Raw genomic sequence first — 9,686 nt, forward strand, 5'->3', positions numbered from 1 at the left:
CAGCCTCCCAAGTAGCTGGGATTACAGGTACCTGTCACCACGCCCAGCTAATTTTTGTATTTTTAGTAGAGACAGGGTTTCACCATGTTGGCCAAGCTGGTCTAAAACTCCTGACCTCAGTTGATCCGTGCACATCTGCCTCCCAAAGTGCTGGGATTACAGGCATGAGCCACCACACACGGCCTCTTTCCACTTTTATCTTCCACACTACTTAAATATATGTATTATCCAATAGAGCTTTTCCACCGCTATTAATGTTTTAAAATTCTAAGTCCGGTGCGGTCGCTCATATCTATTAATCCCAGCACTTTGAGAGGCTGAGGTGGGAGGATCGTTTGAGCCCAGGGGTTTGAGATCAGCCTGGACAATATAGTGAGATCCCATCTCCACAAAAAGTTAAAAAAATTAGCCGGGCATGGTGACATGCCCCTATAGTCCCAGCTACTTGAGAGGCCAAGGTGGGAGGATAGCTTGAGCCTAGGAAGTCGAGGTCTGCAGTGAGCTGTAATCATGCCACTGCACTCCAGCATGGCTGACGGAGATCCTGTCTCAAAAACAAATAAGCTGGGCACAGTGTCTCACGCCTGTAATCCCAGCACTTTGGGAGGCCAAGGCGGGCGGATCACCTGAGGTCGGGAGTTCAAAACCAGCCTGACCAACATGGAGAAACCCCATCTCTACTAAAAATACAAAATTAGCTGGGTGTGATGGCGCATGCCTATAATCCCAGCTACTTGGGAGGCTGAGGCAGGAGAATTGCTTGAACCCAGGAGGCAGAGGATGCAGTGAGACAAGATCACGCCACTGCACTCCAGCCTGGGCAACAGAGCGAGACTCTGTCTCAAAAAAATAAATAAATATAAATAAATATAATTCTGTGGTTATCATTTTGGCCAGTATGTGATTATCCCTCAACTTTCTTTTGCAGAAATGTCTCTTTTCAAGTACCTTACCTCACCTTCTAGTGCTAGGCTGCTTTAAAAGCCTTATCTTCCTGGAGAGCAGAGGCCCTGCAGGAAAAGGAGGAAACAATATTGGTGAATGCCCACAACTGAAATAGAATTATACCACACCGACCAACTCCAGAGGAAGTGGGGAATGTCACTGAGTCTCCTGCCCACACCACCAATTAGTCACCCTTCTTTGTCAAAGGTCACAGTAAGAAAATGAAACATTTTCTGTACAGTCAATCCAGAACCAAAAATTATAAATAATAAAATTAATTTCAGTGTATTTTAGACAGTGGTTTTTTTTTAAACGATTAGCTCAAAAAGGTATAACTGAGAAGCAAAACCTCAACACTACAAAACCTCAAACTTGGCTCACTGCAACCTCCACCTGCTGGGTTCAGGCAATTTTCCTGCCTCAGCCTACCAAGTAGCTGGGATTACAGGTGCGCGCCACCACGCCCAGCTAATTTTTGTATTTTTTAGTAGAGAAGGGGTTTCACCATGTCGGACAGGTTGGTCTCGAACTCCCGAGCTCAGGTGATCCAACTGGCTCCGCCTCCCAAAGTGCTGGGATTACAGGTGTGAGCCACTGCACCCGGCCCAAAACCTCAACACCATTAAATGTATCTCATGACAAGCAAGATAAAGACATTTGGTTATAAAAGTAATTTTTAAAATATGCAGCTGATTGTTCCCAGTAGAATCCTGCTTTTAAAACATAAATATAAATTAAGTCAACATACTGCTAAAGTTTGTTCAGATTTAATCACTCCAACACAGAACACAGACCAGCTTCACCAACTTTGACACCCTCGATTTATGATCTTCTACTAACGCATCTCATCCACCTTTCTACCTTAGATCCTGCGTAAAACTAAGAAAATGCTCAGCTATGGCTAGGCGTGGTGGCTCACACCTGTAATCCCAGCACTTTGGGAGGCCGAGGTGGGCAGATCATGAGGTCAGGAGATCAAGACCATCCTAACACGGTGAAACCCCATCTCTACTAAATATACACACACACAAAATAAAAATTAGCCAGGCATGGTGGTGGGCGCCTGTAGTCCCAAGCTACTCAGGAGCCTGAAGCAGGAGAATAGTATGAAGCCGGCAGGCAGAGCTTGCAGTGAGCCGAGACTGCACCACTGCACTCCAGCCTGGGTGACTGAGCGAGACTCTGTCTCAAAAAAAAAAAAAGGGAGAAAAAAAAGAAAATGCTTAGCTATCAAACCTAAAAAATTGGAAAATAGAGAACCCTATTCATTAAGGCTAAATTAAGCCTTCTGGCTGGTGTAATTTTGTAAGCTACTCTAAATTCCTACATATAGAAATTGCTGGGTGGGTGCGGTGGCTCACGCCTGTAATCCCAACACTTTGGGAGGCCGAGGCAGGCAGATCACAAAATCAGGAGTTCAAGACCAGCCTGACCAACATGGTAAAACCCCATCTCTACTAAAAATACAAAAATTAGCTGGGCGTGGTGGCACATGTCTGTAATCCTAGCTACTTGGGAGGCTGAAGCAGGAGAATCGCTTGAACCCGGGAGGTGGAGGTTGCAGTGAGCCAAGATCGCGCCACTGTACTCCAGCCTGGGCGAAAGAGCGAGACTCCATCTCACAAAAAAAAAAAAAAAAAAAAAAGTAGCTGGCTGGGCAAGGTGGCTCACGCCGGTAATCCCAGCACTTTGGAAGGCCGAGGTAGGCAGATCACCTGAGGTTGGGAGTTTGAGACCAGCTTGACCAACATAGAGAAAGAAACCCTGTCTCTACTAAAAATACAAAATTAGCCAGGCATGGTGATGCATGTCTGTAATCCCAGCTACTCGGGAGGCTGAGGCAGGAGAATCGCTTGAACCTGGGAGGCGGAGGTTGCGGTGAACCAATATCACACCATTGCACGCCAATCTGGGCAACAAGAGCGAAACTCCATCTTTTTTTTTAAAAAAAAAAAAAGAAACGCCAGACGCGGTGGCTCACGCCTTTAACACTGGCACTTTGGGAGGCCGAGGCGGGCAGATCACAAGGTCAGGAGATTGAGACCATCCTGGTTAACACGGTGAAACCCCGTCTCTACTAAAAATACAAAAAAATTAGTCAGGCGTTGTGGCAGGCGCCTGTAGTCCCAGCTACTTGGGAGGTTGAGGCAGGAAAATGGCGTGAACCCAGGAGGCGGAGCTTACAGTGAGCTGAGATGGCGCCACTGCACTCCATCCAGCCTGGGCGACAGAGCGAGACTCTCCATCTCGAAAAAAAAAAACAAATTAAATAAATAAATAAATAAAAAGGCCCGGCATGGTGGCTCACGCTTGTAATCACAGCACTTTCGGAGGCTGAGGAAAGTAGATCACTTGAGCTCAGAAGTTCAACCCCATCTCTACAAAAAATACAAAAATTAGGGCGGGGAGCAGTGGCTCATGCCTGTAATCCTAGCATTTTGGGAGGCCGAGGAGAGTGGATCACCTGAGGTCAAGAGTTTGAAACCAGCCTGACCAACATGGCGAAACCCCCTCTCTACTAAAAATACAAAAATTAGTCAGGCATGGTGGTATATGCCTGTAATCCCAGCTACTTGGGAGGCTGAGACAGGAGAATCACTTGAACCCAGGGGGCAGAGGTTGCAGTGAGCCGAGATCACACCACTGTACTCTAGCCTGGGCTACAGAGCAAGACTCCGTATCAAAAAAGAAAAAAAGAAAGAGAGAAAGAAATCAAGTACGCTCAGGCCGGGTGCGGTGGCTCAAGCCTGTAATCCCAGCACTTTGGGAGGCCGAGACGGGCGGATCATGAGGTCAGGAGATCGAGACCATCCTGGCTAACACGGTGAAACCCCGTCTCTACTAAAAATACAAAAACTAGCTGGGCGAGGTGGCGGGCGCCTGTAGTCTCAGCTACTCGGGAGGCTGAGGCAGGAGAATGGCGTAAACCCGGGAGGCGGAGCTTGCGGTGAGCTGAGATCCGGCCACTGCACTCCAGTCCGGGCGACAGAGCAAGACTCCGCCTCAAAAAAAAAAAAAAAAAAAAAAAAAAAAAAAAAAGAAATCAAGTACGCTCTCATTTGCCTCCACAAGGATGAACACACATTGACTCTCATGGGTTAAGATGCCTGCTATGCCCAAGAGGAAATGCAATACCCCAGGTTCAAGTAGGAGATAAAGTTGGGTTTTTTTTAAATTTTTATTTCTTGAGACCAAGTTTCGCTCTTGTCACTCAGGCTTTCGGCTCACTGCAACCTCCGCCTGCCGGGTTCAAGCGATTCTCCTGTCTCAGCCTCCCAAGTAGCTGCGATTACAGGAGTCCGCCACCATGCCTGGCTAATTTTTATATTTTTTAGTAGAGATGGGGTTTCACCATGTTGGCCAGGCTGGTCCTGAACGCCTTACCTCAGGTAATTCACCTGCCTTGGACTCCCAAAGTGCTGGGATTACAGGCATGAGCCACCACGCCCGGCCTGGAGATAAAGTTTTGTTTTTTTTTTTTTTTTTTTTTTTTGAGACAAGGAGTCTCGCTCTGTCACCCAGGCCGGAGTGCAGCGGCGCAATCTCAGCTCGCTGCAAGTTCCACCTCCTGGGTTCACGCCACTCTCAGCCTCAGCCTCCTGAGTAGCTGGGACTACTGGTGCCCACCATCACACCCAGCTAATTTTTTGTATTTTTAGTAGAGACAGGGTTTCACTGTGTCAGCCAGGATAGTCTCCTGACCTTGTGATCCGCCCACCTCGGCCTGCCAGAGTGCTGGGATTACAGGCGTGAGCCACTGCACCCAGCGATAAAGTTTTTAATGATCAAATGCCAGGCCTCCTTTCCCATGAATCGACTGCAGTCTAAGTGGTCCCTCCAAATCCCACCATCCTCAACAGTAACCAGACACAAGCAACTCTGTGGGCCACTACACCAGGTAGTCAAGAAGGAATTTAAATCCTTGGTTATGCTTGGTCTTCTGGCCCAGGCATTCCAGAAAGTACCTCCTCCCTCATCACGGCAGGACATTCCCTCTGTACTATCTTTTCAGTCTCTCTTTTCTGATGGCCCCTTCTCCCTCCCCATCTCTCCTCTGATGGCTGACTTAACTGCCAGAGGTCCTGGCCCCCTCCCTCTCCCTGACACTCCACCAGCAATATCTTTCTAAACACAGGTCTGGGTCACACCATTCTACTAATTAAAAGGCTCCCCAGACTCCTGCACCCCGCATACAAAGTTGGAACTCCTGTAAACAAGGCAGGCCCAGAGCTCCCACCTGCCAAGCTGGAGGACTCCCAAGCACTATTTTAGGTGCTCATGTACATGTGGTTCCCTGTGTCCAGGCCTTGATGTCCCCCACTAATTCCTGCTGGCCCTGAAAGCCACAGCTCAGGAATTCCCTCTCCACTCAGGCTACTATGCGAGCACGCTTAGTGGGCAGACACTATTAATCATGGGTTCCCCGGTCCCCACTGCCCCCTAAACTGAATTTCTTAACGGCAGAAGCAGACTCTTTTACATGGGTCCCTAGGATCTACCACAGAATTTGGCAGGTAGTGAATCAAAATATTTGTTAAAATGAATAAATGCTTTTGCCAAATCAATTTTTAAGAACAGTGACGATTTGCACTGTGCTTCTTTTACCAAAGGCACATATCAACACAAGTTTTTATATCCCATAGGATCTTTACATGATGGATCGACCTCCCTACTGAAACTGATTTCTCCAAAATACAGCTCCTCAGCCTCTTTGAAGCACACAGTTCTTAGTTCACAGCCAAAAAAAAAAAAAAAAAAAACGCACAGAAGTTCAATTAAACTTCTCCATACTCAAACTACGGATTTTTATGCCTCCAAAATGTAGTAAGGTGAAATTCTATTTTAGAACAGGAACATTCCAAAATGTCTCTGAACACCAAGCATAGAACCTGGTAAAATTACAATACTCGATCTAGACCAGACTTTCCAAAACACCTGAAAGCACATCCAACTCTTTATCTGGAATTATGTCCTATAAACACCACCCTCCCTTCACGAAGTCTGGCTTCTATGCCAGGAGTCACTTCTACTCGCTTATTTAGGGAAGCAGCAGGATGGAATCTTAAGTTAGAACTCTGCGCTACGAAGGTGCTGTCCCAGGCTCTTGCCCCAACCAGTCAAAACTTCATCGTCACCATTACAACTAATTCTGAAGTAACTCGATTTACAAAAATAAGAACTTTACAAGTTATAGAGATTAAAAGATGCATTTTAAGTTACCAGTTGAGTCTGTAGGAAATTAACTTGGAATTTATGGCAAAAAGATTCCAAGCCGAGATGACATTTGCTATGGAGACACTATCCAAATACACTCGCAGGTGAACCTGGTCTGCCAAATACAAAATGAAAAGGTAGTAAGAAAGTAGGCTTCCAAAGGAGCTCAAGTAAGGATGAGGGAACCCACCAAGGCTCTGAGCAGCTCTGACCGAGCAGTGGCGGCAGCGGCGCCCTTCCCTGCCTCTGGCGGGGCTCGACGCCCACAGTCGGAATCCGGCCCAACTGGGCCACAACCCCTACTGGAAGCCCGGGAGGCGGCCCGCAGGCGGCTCACGACCACGGCCAAAGCGCAGGCTCCGCGTTCCCGGGAGCGCGGGCCGAGCTAAGGCCTGGCCCATCGCCGCGGCGCGCGGCCCGGGCCTCGCAGCCGAACGCTCCGAGCCTTTGCCTGCGGGACCTAGAGCAAAGGGGCGGCTCCGCCTCCTCACCCACAAGGACGTCCGCGGCCGTGTCCCCGCCCCGGGCCGAACAGCGAGCAGCAGCAGGTGTTCCGCGGAAGGCTCAGCCAGCAGCAGGGATGGGGGCCCGAGCAGTCAAGCGCAGCGGCTTGGGGCGGGCGGTGCACTCACCCAGCTCCGGCGGGAGGACCGCGGCAGGTGTTCGCTCCTCCCGGCCCCAGGACGCCGCCACCGCCGCTCCCCGGGGACTCAGCGCGAAGCTGCCGCCTCTGCCGCCGCCGCCTCCAAGCCTAAGGAGCGAGAGCGCCGCGCCGCAGCCTCCGCGCGAGCACGTACCGGGCGGTGAGAGGGCGCTGAGCGCGAGGGCGGGGCGCGCGGCTGGAGCCTAGCAACCGCCTGACACGCGAGTGTTGCAGCCAATCCAGCGGCCAGCTCCGCGCACCGCCCGCTTCTGCCTGCGTCGGCCGCGCCGCAGCGTGCCGCACCCGCGCGCAAGCCCCGCCCCGGCCCTCACCTCTCTGCTCATTGGATAACCACGCCCCCACCCTAAAAGTCACGCCCCATCATGGAAGCCTCGCCCCCACGGCCCGGCAAGCCCGTCCCAGGACACACCCCGGCGGCCAGTCCGGGTGGTCCGGAACCTTCAAGACCAGGAGTATGGGGGAGGGGGCGCCCCGCCCATCTTCAGGCCTTTGGTCGTCTAAGACTAGTCAAGGGTTAGTTAGGACTGCGAACTGGCCAAATAACTGGCCACCCGTCGGCTGCGTTCAGCCCTCCTAATTTCCTTCGAATGCAAATCAAGGGATATTTCTAAGCCAGGAGAACAATCAGGAAGCGTTCCCTCAGTTCTCTCAATTGCAAAAGATGAAAGCCTTGCTGCCCGGCCCTTACACGGATGGGAGACTGAGGCCAGGGACGGGAGGAGCGGGAAGCTAGCTCACCTCCTAAAGCCTCGCCCACAGCAGGCTGGGGAGTCGGAAAGCGCCTCAGGCCTAACCCTCGTCCCTTCCCCCTGCCTGGAACGCTGGAATCCGACGCCTGCTCTCCTGCCCAAAATAGCTCTAACCCGCAGGCGCTGGTCACTCACTCCTAGTGGCCGGCATTCTTTGGGTGGGGGAAGAAATAAGAGACGGGGGTTGCTGCCTGGAACATTCAAGGGGAGGGTCCTAAAGTAGCTTTGGCTCTCCCCAGGACTTACCTGCAGCCCCCCGCCCCCAAAACCCCAGACTTTACAGTTACTGAGCCTGACAGTTACCGGATGGGTCTGGGAATGAGACCTGTGGTGGGCTCTGCTTCTTCTCATCCCCACACCATGGGCAGGATGGGTCCATTACCTCCTTGGCCTGTGGCCAGCCTGGAATTCCAGGCCTGCACTCTTGACAGCAAGCACATACTGAACGCAGAACTGGCTGCCACCAGCCATGGGTTCCTCTCGGGATCCCAGAGAGCTCTGGGGCTCCCTTGCTTTCGCTCCCTCCTCAGGAGTGTCTGGAAGAAGAAAGTTACAGAGAGAAGAAAGGAATGCCCCATCTCCCAAAAACATACCTTTTTGCAATTCTCTATACTTCAGTGTCTAGGCTCCAAACTTCATTCACAGAGACAAGAAAAGGAAGGGGCTAGGTGCTGTGCTCCCGCCTGTAGTCCCAGCACTATGGGAGGCCGAGGCAGGTGATTGGAGAGCTTATGCTCAGGAGTTCAAGACCAGCCTGGGCAACGTGGCGAAACCCCGCCTCTACAAAAAATACAAAAAGAAAAAGGAATTTGACCAGCCGCGGTGGCTCACACCTGTAATGCCAGCACTTTGGAAGGCCAAGGCGGGTGGATCACCTGAGGTCAGGAGTTTGAAACCAGCCTGACCAACAAGGTGAAACCCTGTCCCTGTCTCTACTAAAACTACAAAAATTAGCCAGGCATGGTGGCAGACGCCTGTAGTCCCAGCTACTCAGGAGGCTGAGACAGGAGAATCACTTAAACCGGGAGGCAGACATTGCAGTGAGCCGAGATCTTGCCACTGAACTTCACCTGGGCAACAGAGCAAGCCTCTGTCTCAAAAAATAAAAATTAAAAATCAAATTAGCCGGCCAGGCGCGGTGGCTCAAGCCTGTAATCCCAGCACTTTGGGAGGCCGAGACGGGCGGATCACGAGGTCAGGAGATCGAGACCATCCTGGCTAACATGGCGAAACCCTGTCTCTACTAAAAATACAAAAAACTAGCCGGGCGACGTGGCGGGCACCTGTAGTCCCAGCTACTCAGAGGCTGAGGCAGGAGAATGGCGTGAACCCAGAAGTCGGAGCTTGCGGTGAGCTGAGATCCGGCCACTGCACTCCAGCCTGGGCAGCAGAGCGAGACTCCGTCTCAAAAAAAAAAAAAAAAAAAATTAAATTAGCCAAGTGGGGTGACACATGATCTGTGCTCCCAGCTACCTGGGAGGCTGAGGTGGGAGGATTACTTGAGCTCAGGAGGTTGAGGCTGCAGTTAGCGGGTGTTCACACCACTGCACTCCAGCCTTTGCAATAGAGGGAGACCCTGTCTCCAAAAAAAGTGGGGGGCTAACCATGCAGAAAATTATTTATTTGGGTTTCTAAGCAAAATGTATTCTATTCTCTCATTCACTCCTTTGGCTCAGAGAGTGTACCACCCACCCCACCACCGTGCACTGCTTTGCAGCCATACGTTCTGCTGCATATTTTAGTGTCTGACTACATAGTTATATATCTCAGGCCTGTAATTCCAGCACTTTGGGAGGCTAAGGTGGGTGGATCTCTTGAGCCCATGATTCAAGACCAGTCTAGACTGTATAGTGAGAAACAATCTCTCCAAAAAAAATTTTAAAAATTAGCCAGGTGCTTGAGCTTTGAAGGTTAAGGCTACAGTGAGCCATGATCACACCACTGCACTCCAGCATGGGCAACAGACTGAGACAATGTCTCCAAAAAAAAAAGAAAGAAACAGGCCGGGCGCGGTGGTTCACGCCTATAATCCCAGCACTTTGGGAGGCCAAGGCAGGCGGATCACAAGGTCAGAAAATCGAGACCATCCTGGCTAACACGGTGAAACCCCGTCT

At 50.8% G+C, this 9,686-nt stretch overlaps 1 protein-coding gene across 4 annotated transcripts in view; it reads right to left on the reverse strand.

The window, feature by feature from the left end:
* Nucleotides 1-7,093, reverse strand: part of DAG1 (dystroglycan 1) — a 72,331-nt gene extending 65,238 nt beyond the window's left edge. Inside the window, exon 1 of one of the 4 annotated variants that reach the window (XM_023231511.1) lies at nucleotides 6,957-7,093. The gene's annotated coding sequence lies outside the window, so the exon portion shown is untranslated. Of the gene's footprint in view, nucleotides 1-6,349; nucleotides 6,368-6,791 lie in introns of those variants that run through there. The other 3 variants (XM_023231510.2, XM_023231514.1, XM_023231517.1) reach the window with 3 other exon arrangements.
* Nucleotides 7,094-9,686: the final 2,593 nt, after the last annotated feature.

Source organism: Piliocolobus tephrosceles, chromosome 2 (assembly GCF_002776525.5).
Source record: "Piliocolobus tephrosceles isolate RC106 chromosome 2, ASM277652v3, whole genome shotgun sequence".
NCBI classification, from domain to species: Eukaryota; Metazoa; Chordata; class Mammalia; order Primates; family Cercopithecidae; genus Piliocolobus; species Piliocolobus tephrosceles.